This window comes from Panthera tigris, chromosome B1 (assembly GCF_018350195.1).
Source record: "Panthera tigris isolate Pti1 chromosome B1, P.tigris_Pti1_mat1.1, whole genome shotgun sequence".
In the NCBI taxonomy this organism is placed as follows: Eukaryota; Metazoa; Chordata; class Mammalia; order Carnivora; family Felidae; genus Panthera; species Panthera tigris.
The window spans coordinates 145776052-145800586 of NC_056663.1; the positions used below are offsets into that span (position 1 = coordinate 145776052).

General features: G+C 38.7%; 1 long non-coding RNA gene across 3 annotated transcripts in view; it reads left to right on the forward strand.

The window, feature by feature from the left end:
* LOC122238020 overlaps positions 1–24535 on the forward strand; it is a 75459-nt gene that overhangs the window by 45800 nt on the left and 5124 nt on the right. For 2 of the 3 annotated variants that reach the window (XR_006216952.1, XR_006216951.1), the window contains one exon: positions 4828–5784. The exons of the other annotated variant lie outside the window; for it this stretch is intronic. This is a non-coding gene — a long non-coding RNA (uncharacterized LOC122238020). Of the gene's footprint in view, positions 1–4827; positions 5785–24535 lie in introns of those variants that run through there. 3 annotated transcript variants of the gene reach the window in all.

Sequence of the window (24535 nt, forward strand, 5' to 3'; positions counted from 1 at the left end):
TCAAAAACTGACAATTTTTTTCTTTCAAAATTTGCCTTTTTGTAAAGGATTGATTCCTCCCTCCCCAAGTTTCTATCTTTCCCCTATTGATTTAAAGAGTTATGTGTATATAAGTATGAGCGCGTGTTTCTTACTCTGTAGTTGTGGCTCAACACCAAAACACATGCACTAATTTAATTTAGTCACAAGAATAATATATTTCAGGTCTCACCAAAATCTCATGAAGATGTTGATATTATCACCACTATTTTATAAATGAAATTGACTCAGGGAAGTTAAAGAGGTTATGTAAAAATCCAGAGCAATTTTGTTAAGCGCTGGGTTGTAACTAAAGAAATCTAATTTTTATTTAGTTGAAATTTGTAGCCTTTAAAGTACCTAGATATTTATATTGAGGCAAATACGTATTCCTCTGTATGTTTAGGGTTTTTTTTCTTTTTCTTCCTCTAATGGAAATAGAGCTAAGTAATGGATGACATATCTAAAGAATGAATAATTTGAGAGCTCTGTTTTCTTCTTAGTTTCCATCTGTACATGAACAATTTTGTGTCTAAATTTTTTTTCAATTACCATTATAACATAAGCATTTTCCATGTTATTATAAAATCTTTGTAAACATCATTTTGTATGATATTCCCTCAAAGAGTTATAATACCAGTTATCTACCCTTTCTCCTATTCTGTAAATGTAAACAGTTTTGAATTTATCTCTAGCACAAATAATGGTGCACTAAATATCTTAGCGGCTAATATTTCTTGTGTATTTATAATTACTTCATTAGAACAAATCATAGAAGTAGAATAAATGGGTCAAAGGGTATGAGTATTTAAAAATTATTGGGCTGCCTGGGTGGCTCAGTCAGTTGAGTGTCTGATTCTTGATTTCAGCTCAGGTCATGATCCCAGGGTCGTGGGGTCGAGCCCCATGTCAAACCCCATGTTGGGCTCCATGCTGAGCACAGAGCCTACTTAAGATTCTCTCTCTCTCCCTCTACCTCTCTCCCCTGCTCATGCTCTATCTCTAAAATAAATAAATAATAAAATAATAAAAAACATAAAAGTAAAAACTATGCAAATACTAAACAATTTTTCTATGTGCTATAAAACTAACATGTAGGTGTGAGTTAGCTGTGTTACATTATCTGCATAAGTATATATATATATATATATATATATGGCCATATGTATATATTTATATATATGGCCATACACACACACACACACACACACACTATATCTATGTATATATGGATGTATATATACAAAAGATAAGATATATGGGTGTATATAACACAATATATATGTCTGTATTGTATTATCTATACAATTATTTGTACAATTTTACAAATTTGTACAAAATTGCAAGTAATGTTGTCAGTATATTCAAGTTTAAGTAATAGAGTCAAATGTTGATTGATAAATGAAATCCATGGAATGTTTCGCTGATATTTCAAAATTTAGAAAAAGGTACTTAAAAAAAACTAAAATTATGCTTAATAGAGACATTGCTCCAGATAGGCATCTATAGCATTGAGGACCTATTTTTGATATAATAAATGTCTATACCATATTAGTAAATAAATATGTTAATCAACCACAGAAAATTAAATAAGATTTTAGAAATATTGGAACGCAGACCACATAGTGTCGGGCTACAGAACAGACAATATTTTGAGATGAAGCAAAAATGTTAAAATGTTGATGGGAGCTGAACCAATGTGCATCATTCCCTAGCATTTGTGGGCACCCCTCATTCATTATTTTCTAAACATGCACAAAGCAGGGAAATTCCCAGGTATATGATCCTGAAACTGAGCAAACCTAATCACCATATATGAGCTTTAAACTACTAAATTAATGTATTCCAATAATAAAACCAGTTCTTGAAGAACTGTCTTCAGAGATGACATATGTCACAGATATAAATAAATTTAGAAACCAAGAAAATGTCTCAATAAAGTGCCAAATAAGTGACCAAGAATATGTAAATAAGATGGATAATCTAGTTGTACATTTGTTATTTCAACTTGCATGAACTTCAATGAAATTAAATAAAATACTGGTTTCCAGCATTTTCATTCTTCATTTACAACTTCTAGATTTTTCTCAAATTTAGTTCAAAAAGTTATTATAGAAAATCAGACCTGGAAATTATGCTCAGCCCAGGCAACTTAAGAGTGAGTTAAATAACACCCACCAAATTGTCATTCATTGTCAACAAAAAAATGATGAGAAGAATTATTACCAGCATTTGTCTTTATATATTATATATGATTACAGTTATTTAATAAAGAAACTGTTCTTCTTGTCCAGGGAGCAGTGCTGTTTTGAATTCTTCCTTGTCCTTTCTGAGACCCCTGAGACTAAACATACCATGTCAGCCTCCCTGCTCTGTACTCCACCATGTTGACAGGTATCCAAGGACTTTGCTTCCTTTTTCAGGGCACTCCCAGGAAGGAAAGGCAGAGTGTGCCTCAGCCCTTAGATTACCAAACCTTTATGTGTTCAGTTATCTCTCCCTACAACACACACACACACACACACACACACACACACACACGCATCCTGCTTCAATGGGGCAGGGTGGAATCCCTCTTTTTCCAAACCCAACCAATATCTAACTCTCCCACTTTGTTTCAGCTCTCCCCCTTTCACCCTTGGTCACTGGAACCCTAAGAGATTTCTCTTTCCCTTTCAATACTTTCCAGCTTTGCCTTTTTGTTAGGGACAATGAAAAACATACTTAGTGTAACTCTTGAGTTATAAACAAGACTTTCTCTAGGAAATTTCGAGACTCAAGTCCACTATGGAGTGTGGAAAACAGGCATAAATTAGATCCTCACCATCCACATTTTTTCACAATAGACTCAAATACACTTTAAAGACACACTGAAGTGGGAATACATTTTTCTTGATGATGAATGGGTATCATAAACCATGGAATTAGTTTCATCAGGCAAGCTCTTTATTGAGCACTCTATTTCTACCTCACTTCAAAACCTAACATACCATGTTACACTGCAGTGAAATTGATATCAGGCTAACTTTCTCCTCTACTAGTCTGTAAATGTCCCAAAAGCAAGAAGAAACTTTCTCTTATTCATCTTTCTAGGGCGCCTGCCCTTTAAGAACACTCAGTAAATAATTGTTGAGGGAACGAATGAATGGTAGTCTTTTTGATTTCAGTGATGGCACTACCTCAGTTTTACCTTACTGGCAGCTTTTGTGAATCACTGTAACATAGCCAGAAAAACGCCAAGAGGATGGACCAATGATTAGGAGACAAGAGGAGGAGGATTTAGCAATTTTAGTAACAGGATCATATTTTAACTTGTCTTCTCATGAGCAGGTCCAATTCAGGGGTGTTCCAATTGTGGAATGAATTGGTTAGATGTGTGATATTATATAGAAGAATAAATCATCTTTATAGCAATGTCAACAAAGAGCTTTATTTCCCTACCGATTTTTCATCTATAATATATTAATATTAACTTGATGTCATAAAATATATTAAGCTATTTTGTCTTTTACAGTTTAAATAATGGCTTCCATACCATCATCATATCTAATCTTAAGAAATATGTTGAAATTTAGGACTTGATAGAGAGATTAAGGTCTTGATCACAGTGACACAGCCAGAAAGAGATAGACTTGAATCAAAGTCATCTTCCTCCAAACACTGTTTCCATCATGCTATAGCTGCAAGACCTTATCATGAAGAATTCAAAGGTGAATCGGGCAAAGACACCCCAAGAAGTATACAATCCACAGGCGAGATCGCTGACCACATTTCAAGGAGGAACTTGGAAGTACTTTCAGAGAAATACAAATAACTTGCAACGAGAGGATAAAAGAGGAATAGCTGATTTCCACCTGGGGGAGGGAGAAAGTCTTCACGGATTGGTGAATGAAAAGGACTTTTAGGATATCAAGAATTTGGAAATCTGGGTTGTAGAGGAAGATTATTTTGAGTTGAAGAAAGGACAGCGGCAAGCACAGGGCTTGGGTAGTGGCTCAGGGAACAGCAAGTGGCTTAGTTTGGCAGGACCTTGAATGGGTGTACCGCATAATATGGTCGGAAAGGTCAGTTGGGGCCAGATTGTGAAGGAACTTGAATTCCAGACTAAGGCGTTCAAATTTGTTATGGAGACAGTGATCACTGAGGATGGAAGTTCTCTGAGTGGACCATGAAATTATTGAACGGGGCAAATTAGATGCCTGGGCCGTATCCACTGTGCTTGTATCCCCCATTTTTATCAAATCAAATATGTGTGCACCTGTTTCTCTGGCTGATGTCAGGAAATCCTTTGATATTTCCCCAGGGTAATATTTTCCTTGTATACCTCAAAAAGGGAAACTGAAAATCCTCTGAGCATTTCCAAGAAATGGGCTGTCCCAGGGCAATGAGCCCTGACTTCTGCCCGACAAAACAGGTCTGCTTTGGACAGGGTGTGCAGTGCACACATTCAATTGATAGCAATGGGAAAAGCAGATATTCCATCTGCCAATGATAAAACACATAAAATCACACAGGAATGTACAGTATGCTGGGTTGAACTACATAGGCGTTTGCCTCAACCAGAGAGAAAAGACCTGCCTATTTATGTCCCCTGGTAAGGACATTAGTGAGGAAAAGCTTTGATGTTTCAGCAATCATATAATTGACTCTACTGTTGGATCCAGAAGTCCAGGGTTGGTTTCAGGAATGAACACTGAACATTTTTAATGGCACTATGAGCAAAGGAGGCGTGTGGTGAAGATGTTAAGCAGATAGACTATTATCTGAAATATTCTGATTATGCAGATTTTAAACTTTCCTTCTCAACAGGTACATTGTCAGCTTTGCTGAACTTAGGTTTTAGGTTCCATATCCCTGGGAATCTAAAAAACAACCTACATTCTCCAGTGTGGTGGCCAGCTATTTTGTACAAGTATCAAGAAGACAGGGTAGATGGAAACGACTCAGATGACTGCAGGAGGACACATCTGTCCGACGATTTTGTGATCAGAAGTGGAGCCAACTTCTCATCCTTTTACTTCACCCTATATAGCCGATGGATTTGCCCAGTCCTATCAATTCATTTTTGATAAAGCTACAACCATCTGCTTATTTCTGTCACCAGCTTTCTCCAGAACTTCTCTGCCTCTTCCTGGATTAGTGTAAGAGTTTCCTAACTGAGTTTCCTGCTTTCCGCCTCCTCTTTCCCCATCCGATCTGCAGACTACCTCCTTTTTCCCTATACAACCTGCAATCGTGCCAAACTAACGTTCTTAAAATACTACTCTCTCTCCATTACTAATCTGTTCATACTACCACATGGTTCCTCATTGCCTGCTCTACAGCCTGGCAGTCAAGTGCTCTTGGTTAAGTACACCCAGTGGCTGATCCGCCTCCATTCAAGTTTTTATTAGTGCACACTCTTCACTGTGCCACACTAGTCACACTATTTTTGAGATTTGTTTTCCTCTTCATCCTGTCCTATGCTCTTTTCTCTAATCTTCCCCTTTATTAGCCTAAATCTCAACTTTTCCATGGTTATTCCAGTCCACATTGGTTTCTAAGTTTTCAGAGTGACTTTCCAAATTTATGTCTGAACTCCTATCTCTGGCACTAAGTTATGGACTGCCTTGTTTGGTTATTTAACCACTTTACATCCAAATATTGTCCCCTAAAACAATTTTATGTGCTGTTAAAGCAAGGATCATTTGTGGTTCTTCTTTTGGAACCTCTCGTGTTCAGCAGTTTTATAGAATGATCTAAAAATAAATGCTTTTTAAAAATGAATTGAGTTGCATCGTGTTATTTTCACACAAATAAATGGCAACAAAGTTTATCTAACTTATTTTATCCCAAACCCAGAGACATGATTAAAAAGTGAGATAAACAGTGAGAGCTAACAATTAAGTTATTGCTTATTTTGTTCCAGGCATGCTTTCATAAATATTTGATTCATGATTTTATTTAATATCTTCAGTGATCTTGTGAGGTAGGCACTAATATTATTCTTACTGTACAGAGAAGGGAAATGAGATTTACAAGGCTAAAAAAACTTGTCCCCGGTCACAGAGCTGGTAAACGGTGTCTAAGCATATTTGTTCAACTTCAGAAACCATATTCTTAATTACTTTTTGCTATGGTCTGAATGTTTGCGTCCCCTGAAAAGTCATAGGCTGAAATCCTAACAAGGTCATGAGTTTTGGGAGGTGAGGCCTTTGGGAAGTAATAACACTTAACGGGAAATAATTTTCTGTTGTTTATCAGCCACTCAGTGTCTGATGTTTTGTTATAGCATCCTAAACAGACTAATAAACTCATATAGTCCAGATTTCTTAGAGGAATATCAATGCTCTGTCTGTTGTTTATTGATACAAACACACATTTTATGATAAAATATGATTATTTACTGTTGATAAAATTTTGCCTAGCTAACACGTAAGGCAACTGGTACTAGAACACAAAACAGCTCTGCTCATGTAAAGAAAAATTGAGGGAAAATGATTTTATAGAAAACACATACTGTGATTGGGGTAGATAAAAGTCACAGAAGAATGGCAAGATACACTAATATAAGCATGTCATTTAGGCATTGTGATCTATATTTTGTAGTCCGAACATATATTACATTATTACTTATAGCTAATAGGCATTATTTTCAAAAAGAAATGACTTGCTTCTCCAAATTTAGCAATAATTTGTCTTTCAATGGATTTTTTTTTTGTTCAATGTGAAATCTGATAGCTGGTAAGTTACAAAGATACCGTTTTGGAAAAGATCTTCTATATTTAGAATTATTTCTCTTAAATCATATTGTAGAATTTTATAGAAAACAAGACTGTCCAGCTGTTCTAAATTTTCATTGAAAACAGATATGAGGAAAATAGATATTCTTCCAGCAGGAGGGTTCCAAGCAGTAGGCATTGTGAGTTTGGGAACAGTCTTCTGATTGAGAATTATGGTTGCATAAAATCAATGTTTATTATTTAATTTTTTAAATGTTTATTTATTTTTTAAGAGAGAGAGAGAGACAGTGCGAGTGGGAGGGGGCAGATAGAGAGGGAGACACAGAATCCGAAGCAGGCTCCCAGCTCTGAGCCAACAGCACAGAGCCCGATGCGGGGCTCGAACTCACAAACTGTGGGATCATGACCTGAGCTGAAGTCAGACACTTAACCGACTGAGCCACCCAGGCACCCCTATTATATAATGTTTTATATGAATGTTATTAAAGAAACTTGATGGGAGCACCACTATTCTCTTGAAAATATCTACATGATCCTTCAATAACAGAGAAATTTAGAAAGTAGTTAGGACTGGTGACCAAAACAGGGCTTGGTAGGTTTCCAAAAGGGGGAGGGGAAGTGAGCTTGGAAAGTGGAAAGCCTGCAAAGTTCTACTCTAGCTGAAAGACAATGCAACTTAGAGTAGTTTCAGATGAAGATTACCTAAACTAGAAAGGCCACACCAGTAGCCTCGTTTTTTTTTTATTTCATTTTTAATTTTAATTTTAAATTTTTTTACTTATTTTTTTATTCTCAAGTTAGTTCACATATAATGTAGTCTTGGCTTCAAGAGTAGAACCCAGTGATTCATCTCTTACATATGACACCCAGTGCTTATCCTGAAAAGTGTCCTCCTTAATGCCCATCACCCATTTAATCCACCCCCTAACCCCCACCCCCAATCAATCCTCATTTTGTTCTCTGTATTTAAGAGTCTCTTATGATTTGCCTCCCTCTCAGTTTTTATCTTATTTTTTCTTCCCTACCCCTATGTTCATCTGTTAAGTTTCTCAAATTCCACATATGAGTGAAATCATATGATACCTGTCTTTCTCTGACTTATTTGCTTAGCATAATACCCCCCAGTTCCACCCATGTTATTGCAAATGGCAAGATTTCATTCTTTTTCATCACTGTGTAGTATTTCATTGTGTGTGTGTGTGTGTGTGTGTGTGTGTGTGTGTGTGTGTACCACATCTTCTTTATCCACTCATTAGTTGATGGACATTTGGGCTCTTTCCTTAATTTGGTTATTATTGATAATGCTGCTATAAGCATTAGGGTTCATGTGCCCCTTTGAAACAGCATTTTTGTATCCTTTGGATAAATACCTAATAGTGCAATTTCTGGGTCATAGGGTAGTTCTATTTTTAATTTTTTGAGAAACCTCCACAGTTTTCCAGAGTGGTTGCACCAGTTTGCATTCCCACCAACAGTGCAACAGGGTTCCTGTTTCTCTACATTCTTGCCAGCATCTGTTATTTCCTAAGTTGTTGATTTTAGCAATTCTGACAGGTGTGAGGTGGTATCTCATTGTGGTTTTGATTTGCGTTTCCCTGATGATGAGCGATATTGAGCATCTTTTCATGCATCTGTCAGCCATCTGGCTATCCACTTTCAATCTCCAGGTGTCCTCCATTCTCAGATGAGTCTCTTTGTAGGCAGCATATAGATGGACCTTGTTTTTTAATTCTTTCTGATACCCTCTATCTTTTGATTGAGACGTTTAATCCATTTACATTCAGAGGGATTATTAAAGGTATGAATTTAGTGCCATTGTGTTATCTGTAGATTTCATATTTGTGGTGATGCCACTGATCCTTTGTAGTCTTTGCTGCTTTCCACTCACAGAGTCCCCCTTAGGATCTCTGGTAAGGCTGGTTTAGTAGTCATGAACTCCTTCAGATTTTGTTTGTCTGGGAAAGGCTTTATCTCTCCTTCTATTCTGAATGACAGCCTTGCTGAATAAAGGATTCTTGGCTGCATATTTTTCCTATTCAGCACATTGAATATTTCCTGCCACTCCCTTCATGCCTGCCAAATTTCGGTGGACAGATCTGCTACTACCCTTATGTGTAGCCCATTTGTCCCTAGCTGCTTTCACAATTTTCTCTTTATCTTTGTATTTTGCCAGTTTCACTGTGATATGTTGTGGTGTTGACCTGTTTTTGTTAATTTTAAAGGGAGTTCTCTATGCCTTTTGGACCTGGATGTCTGTTTCCTTCCCCAGATTAGGAAAGTTCTCAGCCATCATTTGTTCAAATAAGCCTCCTGCCCCTTTCTCTCACTCCTCTTCTTTTGGAACTCATATGATACGGATATTGTTTCATTCCATGGAAATACTTAGTTCTCTAATTCTCCCCGTGTGATCTAGTAATTTCCTTTCCCTCTTATTTTCAACTTCATTATTTTCCATAATTTTATCTTCTGTTTCACCTATTCTTTCCTCTGCTTCTTCACTCTCTCTGTCACTGTATCTAGTTTATTTTGCATCTCATAGCATTTTTTAATTCACTGTGACTAGTTCTTAGGTCTTTGATCTCTACAGCAAGGGTTTCTCTGCTATCTTCTATGCTTTTTTCAAGCCCAGCTATTAGTCTTCTATTATCCTAAATTCTTGTTCAGATATATTGCTTATGTCTGTTTTGAGCAATTCTCTGGCGGTGATTTCTTCTTGAACTTTCTTTTGGGGAGAATTGCTTCATTTTGTCATTTTGGCTAAGTTTCTGTTTTTTGCATGTTTTAAAAGTTTGTTATGTGTCTTGCACCTGTGAGTAGTACTCTATTAAAAAGGAGTCATACACTGTCCAAGGCCTGGCACTTCAGGAAGTGTTTTAGGAGTGTGTTACATGGACTCTGTTGTTGCATTTTGGCTGCTCTATCCCACTGGTCAGTCGTCTGCAGAGCTCCTCCTTGTTTGTAGTGGTGAGTGTTTGGACATTCAACCAGTTGTGCTTTGATTTGTTTGTTGAGGTAACCCTGGAAAAAGAAAAGGAATAAGGTGGGGGGAAGCCTCATCCCATAAAAAGAGAAAAAAGGAAAGAGAGAAAAGGTGACCAAACAGGAAATCAAAAAACTGTAAGGCTAAATCCAGATAATGAGAGTGGAAAATAAAGAAGACGAAGAAAGAGAAAAGGTGGATAAAGAATAGAATAAAAATACCTGATCCAAAAAAATTTATACATATATGTAAAATAAAGATTGACCAACAACAAATCAGAAGCTATGAGCCTGATTCCAAAAGAAAAAAAAAAAGAAAAGGGAAGAAAGAACAATAAAATTTAATTTAATTTAAAACAAAAACAAAACAACAACAATTAAAAAAAAAAAAAACCCAGCTGTCTCTTGGTGCCTGGGACCCGTGGCTGTGCTGGACTGGGGGAGAGGCCATCTGGTTCACTCAGTGTCAGTCTTGCTGCAGTAGATAAGCAACTGCCAGGCTCGGAGGGGTGGGGTTCAGTGCAAGCTTTTCTTGCCTCCACTGGGGGACGCTGTCCTGTTCTCTGAAGTTCTACCATGTTGGTGATGGGGAGGAAAATGGCGACACCCCAATCTCTCCTCCCCAGACCAGGTGTCTCAAACCACGCTTTTCAGGCATCCCTCACAGAGTAGCCTGGGCAGTTGGTTTGCCATGCTCCACAGTCTCCTGTGCTTCCTGGGTGCTCTACTGGGATTCAAAACCCAGTGTCTTAAAGGACCTTGCACCACGAGGACCCTGTTCTGGAGTAGTGCCATTCTACCCTGCTGATAAAAGACTTTTGGCTGGCATCCTTGGGGAGGCAATAAACTCTCTTACCAAAGTACTCCGGGAAGGGGACTATTCTCTCCCAGTGTTCCTCTGAAATTACTACATGGAGCTATGCATTCTGGGGCCCATTCCCTCCTCCTCAGGACTTGCAAGGCTTCCAACTCTGTTTGGTTATAGTCACACAATTTCATACCTCTGAGTTTCAGCTCCAGAGGCTCAATCCTGCCAAGCTGTCTCCCTCCAACTATGGAGATTTCTGCCACTCTGCAGATTGATTACCTGGGTGGTCCAAGTGATCTGACGTCAATATAGCTGTGTTTGAGGGACAAGCTGTGTTTGAGGGTCCCTCCCTTGTGTTTGAGGGACAAGGAAAATCCTAGTCCCCCTACCTCTCCACCACTTTAACCCAACCTCCTGATGAATAGTGTAGTTTATTTATTTATTTTTTAATGTTTATTTATTTCTGAGACAGAGACAGAGCATGAGTGGGGGAGGGGCACAGAGAGAGGGGGACACAGAATCTGAAGCAGGCTCCAGGCTCTGAGCTGTCAACACAGAGCCCGACGCGGGGCTCGAACTCACAGACTATGAGATCATGACCTGAACCGAAGCCGGATGCTCAACCAACTGAGCCACCCAGGAGCCCCTGAATAGTGTAGTTTAAAACAACAATTAAGGAGTCAAGAACTTGGGAACCAAGGTTGAAGAATAATGAATAATCCATTTATGAAATCATCCACTCAAAAAATAGCCTTTATCCAACACGTTTATGCACCAGGCACTCTATTAGGTACAGAGATTATAAAAAACATTTTGCAAAAGTAGGCTTTGCCGGGGCGCCTGGGTGGCTCAGTCGGTTAAGTGTCTGACTTCGGCTCAGGTCATGATCTCACGGTCCGTGAGTTCAAGCCCCACGTCGGGCTCTATGCTGATATCTCAGAGCCTGGAGCCTGTTTCAGATTCTGTGTCTCCCTCTCTCTCTGACCCTCCCCCACTCATGCTCTGTCTCTCTCTGTCTCAAAAATAAATAAACATTAAAAAAAATTAAAAAAAAAAAAAAGTAGGCTTTGCCTTCAAGGGTGTCAACATGCTTTTGACCCAATGACTTGTATAGAGAAGTGGGTTAGTGTTGAATATAGGACTCTTAGGGCTTTAGATGTACCGTGGTACGTTGACAGAAATAAGTGTTGCAGGGTTGCTTAACAGAATTTTCCCCAAGGGTTCCTGGGTGGCTCAGTCAGTTGAGCTTCTGACTCCTGATTTCGGCCTAGGTCATGATCTCACAGTGTGTGATTTTGAGCCCCTACTGGGCTCTATGTTGATAACACAGAGCCTGCTTGGGATTCTCTCTCTGCCTCTCTTTCTGCCTCTGTCTCTCTCTCAAAATAAATAAATGAAGTAAATAAATAAATTTTTTTGTGCCCCAAATTCATCCTGGGTGTTGTAAGGGGAAAGCAAAGATACTTACTCACTTCAGTATAGACAGGAAATTTTAGCCCTAATGGCTATGGAAGATGTGGCCTGTGACCAGGTCAGCTCTAGACCTGAGGCTCATCAGACCCTGAAGTAAGCTATGAATTATAATCCTAGAAAAACAGAATTGGTGCTGAGTATATACTCTATGGTGTATCTCATCTCGACCATCACCTCACAGAGGACAGTCATCTCTTATTAAGTACTTTAGTGGAACTAGCTTCCCTAAGAAAGATATAGAAGGAATGTCAAAGATATAGAAGGAATGTCAAAGATATAGAAGAAATGTCAAAGCCATCTTTGAGTTATAGGATTAACTTACTTCCTATTATGTCCTCCCAAGGCACCACCTTTATTCCACTCCTCTGCTAAAGCTCATAAAACTGAACCATGAACAAAACAACTTTCTCATTGTTCCCTTAAAGATGGAAATGATGGCCAGATTCTGATCAACATGGGTATGCTAGGTAACTTCTTTGAAGGGAGTTAATATAGTACCTTTAAGGAAGGGATAATTGGAATAATTATAATCTTAAAGGATCTGTCATTTAGTCACGGCTTGCTGTGTCCTAGGCATAGTACTAGATATATGTCATATTTGTCTCAAAATACATTTTTAAACATTTATTTATTTACTTTTGAGAGAGAGGGAGTGAGTGGAGGAGCGGCAGAGAGAGAGGGATAGAGAGAGTATCCCAAGCAGATTCAAACTCACAAACCCTGAGATCATGACCTCAGCCAAAATCAAGAGTTAGACGCTTAACCAACTAAGCCACCCAGATGCCCCTGTGTCAAAATATGTTTTGAAGGCATAGATCTTAGATGCTAGTTGCAGATTTCCCAGCCTCTCTGCCTTTGCTTAGGCTATCTCCTATGCTTGGATCCCCCTTTTCTTTCAAAACTATCTGAAAATCCCATCCATCATTCAAAACTCACAATTCAGCATCTACTTGAAGACTTTTCTAACTTTCCCCAGTCTAAGAAAACTGATCTTTTGTTCTCTCAACCTCTTTAGTACGTGTTTATATTTCTCACATAGAACCTACTTTTTGCCCTGGTTGCAGTGTTCTAACTTTACGAGGCACAAGTCTGGTCTCCTTGATGTAAGATAAACTCTTTCAGAGTGGAAACCACCCTTTTTTTAAAAGCTTTATCTTCCCCAAGCGGCATGGTTTTCAAGGTTTCCTCCGTATCACAACCACTTGGAGAGTCTGTTAAAAGTCTGGATTACCGGTCCCCATCTCAGCTGTGCCGAACCTCAGGAGGTAGGGCCCAGGGAGTCACATGTTCAACCAGCATCATTAGTGAGTCTCGTGTTGACCAAAGTTCCGGGCTGTGTTTTAGTGTGAAGCACTGGTTCTCAATGGGAGTTGATTTTGCCTCTGAGGGGATATGTGGTACCACCTGAAAACATTTTTGGTTATTCCAACGAGAACGGGGATTGATGCTACTGGCAATCAGAGGGGAGAGGCCAGGGACGCTGCTCTACATCCTATAGTGTGCAGGATAACCCTCAGCACGAAGCGTTATCTGGCTCAGAATGTCAATGGTGCTGAAACCCTGGCACAGAGCAAACAGCACCCTGTGCTCAGGTGATCAATAAATGTTTCTTGAATAAACAAGTTCAGCAAGGTAAAGGTAGGTGTTCTTAATAGGGGCTCAGCTGCATTTCTTCTGGGCCATGCCTGATGGGGCTGCCTCACAGCTTCATAACTGCCTAGTTGTATGGGGTCACGAAAGCCCAGGACCTCCTAAAGCCTGTCCATTTGGGTGACCATACATCACACTTAGCAACCTTGGTGTAAGAGAAACAGTATTGTTGTTTTTATAATGTTCACATTGTAGTGAATTTCTTCTTTGACTTCTTTACATGGTTTCTTAAATTGTAAAAGTACCTAACATGTATTTCCTTAGGTGATCCCAATATTCCTGGAATAGGAGGTAGCATGATTCTCTGTACTGCAGACAACTCAGAGAGCTCCATGATTTGCTGCCTTCATGCAGTTAATCAGTGTCCTCCCTAGGATTAGAATCTACTATTTTCCACACACAAACCATGAACCCGCACTGCTTTCCAAACACTTCTTTTGACATCTTTGGGCCTTCATTTGAAAATAGAGTCTTCTGAAACCTAATAGCACATGCTTGAAATGTCTTCTCATTTATCCTTTTGATTGCTCAGTCCTGAATGAATCATCATTCATCCAAACGGCATAGCATTTCCTCTGTCTAGAGAGAGGGTGTGTTTATGTTGTCTCTACAGAAGTCAAAGATCAGCTCATTTTGACAGTGGTCAGTTGGGAAGCTTATAGCTTATGATCTTAGTGCGGAGGTTATTTTCAAATGTAGGCCATGTGGAACTTGAGGCTGTGCAGTGTTAATGTGGTAAGCAAAGGATTTATTTCATGAGCATAAACTCTCAGAGATTACATATGTGTGTAAATGTATATACACATGTAATTCTACAATACTGAGATCAGAGACATGAAACTTAAATAAAAGATTTGGTTAGACTCCTTTCTGACTCTTCTCTTCCACCACAGTTTCCCACTTTTGATTTTTGTTTGGGTTAGAACTCCCCAGCTAGGCTGCTCTGTGTTGAGGTTCTCTGGCATTTGGATAATGCTCTGACTCTGTAACATCAAGAAAGAAAAGAGTGAGGATACAGTTACAGTGTTCCATCTTAAAAATATTCTTATTTTTTAAAAAAGTTTATTTATTTTGAGAGAGAGACCACGAGAATGTCTGAGCACACACAAGCAGGGGAGTGGGAGAGAGAGAGAGAGAGAGAGAGAGAGAGAGAGAGAGAGAGAGAGAATCTTAAGCAGGCTCCATGCCCTCAGCACAGAGCTTGACACGGGGCTCAAACTCATGAACCCGTGAGATCATGACCTAAGCTGAACCAAGAGTTGGACGCTTAACCTACTGACCCACCCAGGTGCCCCTAAATTCTCATTTTTAAAAAAATGATATTTATTTACGCAGGAACTTTTTAAGATATAACTACAATGCTATAACACGTTATAGATTCCTCCACAACTTTTGTCAAGAATTTGGGCACAGGTATGTTATTTTCTTTTTCTTTCTTTCTTTCTTTCTTTCTTTCTTTCTTTCTTTCTTTTTTTTTAATATTTGAGAAATTTAGTTCTGGTCTGTTCAGGTCAGAAGTAAAAAAGAGTTTAAAAGACTGGAAAGTATTTAATAGTGTATAAAAACATTTTTCTTGGGTGGTCTCCCTGTAACTCATCTTTTTTTTTTTTTTATTTTCCTTCTCGTTATCACCTTTATTTTCAAACCTGTTTCAGCGTCTGACAAGTGAATTAAGAAGAAATAACTTCTTTAAAAATCTATCTAAAGAGAGGAAAAAGGAGAAACAGAAAGGCTGATTAATAAGGGGTTTTGTGTTTTCTCTTCAGCATTTAGCACAAGGCTAACTTTCACTGCTGTCTAATAAAGTGAATCAAGAGTGAAAAGTTCAAATATTAGGCTTTCCTGTGGAGCTGGTTTCATGAGGTCCTGAAAGCCAACATCAGCGGAGTGACAGAAGGGCGTTCATGTTTCTGTCTCGTCTGTGGTGGACTGGCTGAGATGGCTACTTGAGGCAAATGAGACTCCCCAAACCAAAATTTAACCTGTACCCCAGAAGTTCAGTGACCTAAGGTGAAGAACTTTGCTTCAAGTCTCTGCCGACTTCCTCTGCTTTTCACTAACCCCTCTCCCCAAATTGCCTCCTTTAAGCAAAACAAACAAAAAACGTCAAAACACCAGACTTCTCAACAAAAGGCATTTTGTTTTCGACTCAACTGTTGTGTACAATATATGAAAGTCACAGTCATGGCAGAAGGAAACTTACATTAAATTAACTTCCCCAAAACAACTTAAAATCAATGGATGTGTTTTCCTCCAGAGAAATCCATAATTACTTTGGCTTCGACACAGCAGAAAATAACAGAGTATCATAGACAGTTTCTTGAGCTGACTATAGTTCAGATCAAGATCCACATATGCTATAAATCTCTGTAATGGCAAATAACTATCAGGGACGTACCAAGCCATTTAGCGATTTAAGTGGTCCACACCAGAGCTTCCAAACAGATTGAAACAACAAGTGTTCATTTCTCACGAAGTACCCTGAACCGAACACTAGATAAAATTAAAGTACAGCTTAGAGATTTAAGCTTGTGTCCGTAGAATGGGTCTGCTAGATGAAATGCAGGGCACCCAGTTACACTTGAATTTCAGATAAGCATTGAATTTTTTAAGTATAAATATGTCCCAAATATTGTATAGGACATGATTTCACTAAGAAATTGTTTGTTATTGGGGCCCCTGGGTGACTCAGTAGGTTGTGTCCAACTTCAGTTCAGGTCATCTGATCTCATGGTTTGTGGGTTCAAGCATCATGTTGGGCTCTGTGCTGACAGCTCAGAGCATGGAGCCTGCTTCGGATTCTGTCTCCCTCTCTCTCTCTGCCCCTCCCCCAATCACACACACACACACACACACACACTCTCTCTCTCTCTCTCTCTCTCTCTCTCAAAATAAATAAATAAACATTAAAAAATTATTTGTTATTTATCTGAAATTCAAATTTAACAAGGTGCTTTGTATTTTTTTATTATTTTTGCTTTGTCTGTCAACCCTACCCAAAAAGATATTTTCAAACTTCTATTTTAGAAATCCTGTTGCTGAACACTGAAATAGTTGGATATATAAAATATTTTTATCTAATGCTTATAATATAAATATTAAGTATATCAAAGTATAAATTATTTATATATTATATATTTAATTTTAAAAATTGTGCAAGGTATAAGAAATGTGAGAAATTGAATGCCAGGGCTGGAAAACATGCTCTGTGCAAAAAATGGGTAATGAATAATAATAATAAAGAAGTAGGGTTTTCTGAAACCTGAGACATACTTCGCACATCTCAAACACAATTTGACTCTCTTGGTGCATAATTATGATGTTTTGGGTCATTGGTAGACACCTGTCCAGAGATTATTTGAGACAACTCAATGTTGAGTTTACCTCTGTTGCCATCATGGGCAAATGATCTAAATTTGACCAGAGCAGAATCATTTGATGTCTGCAACTAATTAGTTTTTCTAAGAAAATATAAAGGTCCCAGAATAACATTCTATTTCTAGAGGTTCTCAATAATCATAGTATCATGGTTAATATACAATTCGGCTTCAGATAACAGCTCTGCCATATGTTAGTTGCATGAATTGGATAGGTTATTTAATCTCTCTAAGCCCGTTTCTTCATTTGTAAAATGAATGTAAAACCCTAACTTTCAGTAGCTGTTGCAATAGTAAGCTATCAAATGAAATAATGATAACAGTTCTTGAGACATGAGGAGGAGCTCACATATTTATACATTACTTCAATAAATAACAATAGTAACAGGGGTAGTCCTAGTATTTTACCTGAGTACCTGATAAATCCAGAAATTTAATATTTTAATTTTTTTAACGTTTATTTATTTATTTATTTTTTTTTGAGAGACAGAGACAGAGACAGAGACAGAGACAGAGACAGAGACAGCATGTGAGTGGGGGAAGGGTAGAGAGAGAGGGCAACACAGAATTCCAAAGCAGGCTCCATGCTCTGACCTGTCAGCACAGAGCCCAATGCTGTGTTCGATCCCATTCACCGCAAGATCATGATCTGAGCCGAAGTCAGACACTAAACCCGAGCCATCCAGGTGCACCCAGAACTTTAATATTTTAAAAGAGAGAATTGCATTTTGTGGGTTTCTGTAGGTTTGGGGTTTCTGGAGGTATAGAAGCAAAATTTTAAAACAGATACATTTTATTTTAGGAAAGTCACCAGTAAGACTCTTGAGTTACCCCACCGTAAAAGAAGTACCAATCCTCTGGGTGGTACCGTGAGGTCATCTTATCCCTGAATGTAGATGCTTCAAATTGAGATGTTTTGTGTTTGTTCACTAGCTAAAGTTGATGTAATTTTTTTCCCTGCATTTCCCTCTACCTCTGAAAAATTAGTATAATGAAATGATTACATAAAACATAGATTTTGATCAAACTGTGGACATGCTTCATATGGTATTGTTTAAGATTAAATAATATAGAGCTCAGGGCATATTCCATGTATTAGCTTCTACTATTGTTCTATCGAGGCCCTACAGATCACAACCCATAAATTGAGAAGGATAGTGGCTTCTTTTGGTGGAAGTGGATATTCCAACCTATGATTTTACCAGGGCAGGAGATAAGAGATTTTTCAAGAGGGGAAGAGAGGACCCTCCATTCTGCAAGATTAAGAGTCACAAGACTAGACTTAAAGAATAAAAATGTCCTAAAACCAAAGACCATGGAGCCTAAAGCTGATGCAGGTTAATCTGGTAACTGCTATGTGGAAGCTCCTTGGGACCTAGGTGGGGATCCTTAAGTTGTGGCCGATTCCTAAAAAACTCAAACATACCCAGTACTATAAGCCATGTGAGACACTGCTATGTGTACTTCTGATGTCCCTTTAACATCCAGTGAAATCTTGTAAAACACTGAAGTCAGGATCTAGCCACCTTTGGAGAATTAACCAAGGGATTTATATACCTGCTTGGAGAAGCCTAGGATGGGGAGAGCGCAGCCCAAAGAACCAACTTATGAGATGACATGATGTGACCTGCAAGAGCTCTGGAGAGAGGTTGGGAGGCCAGACACCTGGTAGACCCGAGAAGAGACCACTAGGTTGGATGGGTAGAACATCTAACAATGCCTCAGAGATTCCCAGAAGCCACTTGGGAGGAGGAACACAGCACCAGAGCAAACTTCCTGAAATCGATTTGGATGTTAAAAGAAACATAACCTTATTTTGCATTACAAGCTCATGATATCCAGAAGCACGTTTATTGTATTATGTTTATCTTGGCAGCCAGAAAGTTTAGGCCTGAGATTATGGCTTAATTATAATAATAATCTCATCCGGAATGCCTAAAATCATTAGAAGCTACCAGGAAGGGAAATCCACGTACAACCTCTTCTCTCCCCTAAATGGTCATGACCTCTCTTTCAATCTTTATTATTGTAAAAACTTTTTGTGTGCACTACACTAAAGGGATCTGATTTGCACATAAGCTGGGATTTCGATATGCCTGAGCATGTGCAATGAAACTGGAGGGCAGCCTGCCAGAAGTCTGCTCAGAAGAGTGACTGGGGAAGCTCCTGAGAAGATGGAATACTCCCAAGCTGGGCCCCAAAGCGAAACAGCAGAGTTGGAGGGAAAGAGTGATTCTGAGTATAATCGTTTTGTCACTTGTATTAGTTATTGGTTCTGCCCCCATGGACACATGTCTAAGTCTTCTGGGGAGAAGAGTAAGTAAAATCAGGGGGAAAAGTTGTTTTATGAAAACTCCAGCATGAAGAGAAGCAGCACTGCTTTAGGTCTCTCCTAAAAATGTTAGATTCTTCTATGTTCGGTCCCTCAAGGGTCCAGAACCATCACCGTTGGGAGACATCAGTACTCTGGAACCTGGCAGCAGAGGCTAATGAGCGAAAAAAGACTAGCTGCAGAGGTTAGCAATAGGAGTGGCGATAGGCACAGAGATGCAGAGAGGCAACAGCAGTGGGTCCTGGTAAATGCAGTGACTTCCAGTATGAGAAATGACTAGACTCTCTCCTTGGTTAAACTTTAGTCAGTCTTCTCTAAATGGTCTGGACCTAAGCTTTGGTGTCTGTCCTTGTAGGGTCTGCAATGCTCAGTTGTAGCAAGAATCTTGTTAAGTAAATTTTACAAGAATCTCCACCCTCAATATCTGATCACCCCACATGGCTAATAAAATTCCTCATTCCACATCCTTGGCATCTGATCATCCTGGCCTGCCTTCAGCAAGAATCTCGTCAAATTGATTTAGCCAGAATCACCCTTAATCCTGAGGTATCCTCTTACTAATTTCCATCCACTGGCACTCATCTTTCTCCTTGGCTGTAAATCCCCATTTGTCCATGCTATATTCTGAACAGATCCTAGGTCTATACTGAGGTCTCTTTTCCCTACTTCAATAGTTCCTATAGGAATAAAATCTGATTTTATGACTTTAACTTGTGTCTGGCTCTTGTTCCCTTTAAGAGAAGTGATACTTGGTAGACCTAGAGTCAAGTAGACCTTGTATCAAGTAGACTGTGGCGATACCCAGCATAAGGGATGATGGTGCCCAGCAGTGTTGATGTTGCTCGTGTTATCAGCAGTACTAGCGAAGGCAGCCGGGTGTTCTGAGTGTGGAGTGTGGGTGTGTGAGTGTGACCGCATAGTTGGTGAGCACATACAAGACTGACCCTGATGAGTCTCAGACTATGGGGAAGGAATCGTTCCAAGGAACTAGAACAAGAGCCAAAAAACCAGAAATTACATTAAATCTGATAACATTAGTAGTACTGGTTATAAATAAAGTATTGTGCAGTTTTAAATATTCATATTATTTTACAGGTAATAAAGACTGAGATTTAGAAAAGCCACCTCACCTTGAAAGGGCGGATTTAGGACAGAAATACAAGTGTTTGGACACATTTTCAATGCTTATTTGCTACAATAAAGCTGTCCCTCACTTAAAGTATTTCCCATACAGATTTTGATGTCTAAGTCCTTTTAATATGTAGATGATTTATGAATTAATAAATTTCTCATTTTTCTATGTCAGGTGGAATATATGTTATACTTTCCTAGAATTTATTCATTAAAACTTTAAACTTATATTAAAATGTTTGAATTTAAATTGAATTTATTTATTAAAATATGTTGAACTAAACTCATTAAAAATATGCCTCTGCTCATCCTTATTTGAAGAGAGATTTACTAAATTTAAAATTAGGATATATATTCCAAAATTTGGCAAAAAGAAAGGAGACACACTGCTTTAAAAGAAGAAAGGCGGGGCGCCTGGGTGGCTCAGCCGGTTGAGCATCCGACTTCAGCTCAGGTCATGATCTCGTGGTCTGTGGGTTTGAGGCCCGTGTGGGCCCTGTGCTGACGGCTCAGAGCCTGGAGCCTGCTTCGGGTTCTGTGTCCCCCCTCTCTCTCTGCCCCTCCCCCGCTCATGCCCTGTCTCTCTCTGTCAAAAATAAACAAACATTAAAAAAAATTAAAAAGAAAAAAAGAGGAAAGCAACTGGAAGCTTTAAAGAAACATAAAAAATTCTATCACTGGTTTTAGAGCTCTTCTTGAAAAGGACATTCAAACAAGATGGCGACATGGGCTGGACAGAGTCAAAACTACAGATCTTGCCAGGTTAGTCCAGCAAACTGGAGCAGAGCAGGCACCCGACTCATTCCACAAGCAGAGAGGCCAGCAGAGCCAAGAACTGGACCCTTGCCAGGAGCTGAGCAGGGTGGATGCCAGAGGAGTAGCCTAGAGAGCAAGCCAAGGATTAGTAAGTAGAGAAAGCAGCAGAGGTAATAGGAGACAAGAACACAGGAAGCGGCTCCCAGGGCTATCTCCATTGCTTCTGGACAGTGTCTCTTTAGCACGATAATGCCTCATTTAATGCTCCAAGCATGAGCTCACTACATAATATCTTAAAGGTAATTTTCTACACCTGATACCACACAACCCAAATCTAATCTACCCCTTAAAATACAGGATTGGGTGTGGAAACTGAGGAGCATGGGCGTCTGAGTTATCCGGGTTGTCATTAGAGTGTGCCGCAGTCTTTCTGGTTGGTTTCTTAGACTTGTGTCCATCCATGTCCCCCCAGCCACTGCCTTGGCACTGAAGATAGCCTGACAGAGCCTGGAAAATATATTCCTATTTCTAGTCTATTGTTTTGGAAGCAGGAGAAGTGAGATTCCAGATGGAGTGTGGAGACAAGGAGCCTGAGGGATAGCATATTAGCCTCAAGCCTGGAGGAAGCCATAGAAGAAACGCCTTGGTATTAAAATCTCAGAACTCAGGAAGGATAGTGGAAATTTATTTAGCTTTTAAATGGCCAGGTAAAAAGATATATCAGCAGAATTATTAGATACGGTTCACTATGCTGAGGAACTTTATGATGTCTCAGTACCCGTGAGAGGTGTATGGTCTTGAACTTGTGTTATGAGACTTTGTGAGAAGTGCCATGTTCTTTTCCTTTGACCTGCGCTATTTTATTTGACCCTAAAATGGATGATGCTCAGAACGAAACTTCTCGCTATCACTATTTCAGACAACTCAACTTTTAGGCTTTATTTACTCTTGCTAAACTCCTCAGACCCAAGAAAAAGGAAAGAGTGAAAGGCAAAGGTGGTGTAAAAATGGCAGATATGAGAGTTCTGCTGCTCTAAGAACGCAGTGGGCACCTTCTGAACTGCTTATCTTCTTTAGACTGGTGGGTGGGGGTAGGGGTGGTAAAGGAAAGAGCAGAAAATAAAGACACACCTCTGTAGGAGAAGCAAGCATCGATTGATCTTTTCAAGACCTCTGTGCCATACCGTAGTTTGAAAGTTACCGTGGAGATATGCTATTGCTTTGCACTTAAAAAATCTTTTACATCACCTGCCAAATAAGCTTTGGGATCTTAAATCATTCTCCCCCCAGTTTAAGCCCCTAAAACTTTCCTGAAGTGAAGAACACATCCCAAAGCAACTTAAAGCTACTTGCATAAAAAAGAACAGGATTTAATAGGGGGAAAAAGGAGCAAAATAAAACAAAGAAAAGGGAAAGATTCATTGAATCATTCTATACAGAAAGAGTGCTTTAATTTTTTATTTATTCTGTACATATTAGAAGGAAATGCATTGCATGGTGTTCAGGCAAGAAAACAGATTTCTCTCTAGCAACTGGCCTGCTCAGAGTTCTGCTTCTCACTTGTTTATGACATTTACTAGGTCAACAAATGAGGTCCCAAATAGAAAAGCACAGTGGCTATAGCCTGCGGTTCTTGGTGGAGATAAAAATTTTAATACTATGCTGTAAGTCCATAGAGAGAGAGAAGCATGACCAGGGATAAAGTTAGTGGGTGTAGCCCTGTAGGTATATGTATTATTTGTCTTCTTCTTTGGATTCTGGATAATAGCAGAGGTCAAGTGCACCTTCGTTGGAGGCCATTATGGCAGTTACAGCCTTGCCTGAGAGAGACAGCTAAGAATCACTGAAGAGCAGCCAGTCACAAAAGATAGGAATGTAGAAGGTAGTCTGACTATATAATACGGGATCTGATCAATATGATTATAACAAAGCAGATACAAACCAGTATCTGACAGATTCCACTTCATTTAATGAATTGGTCCTACTAGAGTTAAATCTAAACAATACAAATATTTGAATTTATTTGCACTCATGTTTATCATCAGGCACATATGAAACATGAACTATTGCCATTTTTATTGCTGAGAAACAATGGAGCATTGGGAAAGTGGTGGAGTTTTGCTTTCCAATCGCAGGATTTTAAAATGTGCTATTTCTGTAGTGGCAAAGAATGAGAAACCTTATCTTAGTCATTTCCCAGGAGACAAGAAACTGAATTTCTCTATTCCAATATAAACATTTTACATGTTTTCAAATGCTTTCTTTTATGTCATGGGGCAAAATTCACAACAGACAGCCCTAGAGAGGCTGTTTTATTCTCGAAATGTTGTCTATAATTTAGAGGTTGATTGCAACAGATGAATAACAATACTTCGGTCATGGCATCATGACCCATGCAATCTATAGGAAGGAGTAGCTGTCTGGAAACAGTGACAGCATGCTTTTCAAAGGTGCTTCTTTGAAAAACAAAATGTCAGTGCATCATTTATACAATATCAATAATTATATTTCTTATTTAAGCTAACCCAATTAGAAGAGGATTAAAAGAACTCTTAGTTTCTGATAATTTATATCTATGACTTTTCCATCTGTTCTTAAAATATGAAAATATTTACATATTACCCCCCCAAAAAAAAACAATGATAAAGCAAACTCCCGAGTGTCCACCATTCACCTTAAAAAATAGAACCTGGGGGGGTGGGGGACACAAAATGGGTGAAAAGGGTCAAAAGGTACAAACTTCCAGTTATAAGATAGACAGTAATGTACAGCATCGTAACTATAGTTAACGCTACTGTATCGTATATTTGAAATTTGCCAAGACACTAGATCTTAAAAGTTCTCATCACAAGGAAAAACTTGTTTGGTGAAGAATGTCAACTAAACTTACTGTAACCATTTTGATATATCTATATATCAATATTAATAGGTATATCTATATATATCATCTATTATATAGAGATATCTCAAATTATTATGTTGGGCACCTAAAACTAATACAATGTGATATGTCAATTATATCTCAATTTAAAAAACAGAAAAAGATGAAACTTACTGCTTTGAAGTCCCTTTTCTTTCAACCTATATTGCACAGAAGGGCGACCACTACTCTGAGCTTTGTGTATATTATTTCCTTGCTTTTTGTTATATGAAAATACATATACGCTATGTGTGTTCGTATATATTTATAAATGTTTGTATCCCTGTACATTGTTTACTAGATACTGTATATCTGAACTTAAAAATGGGATTATGTAGTACATATTCTATTGCAACTTGCTTTTTTCAC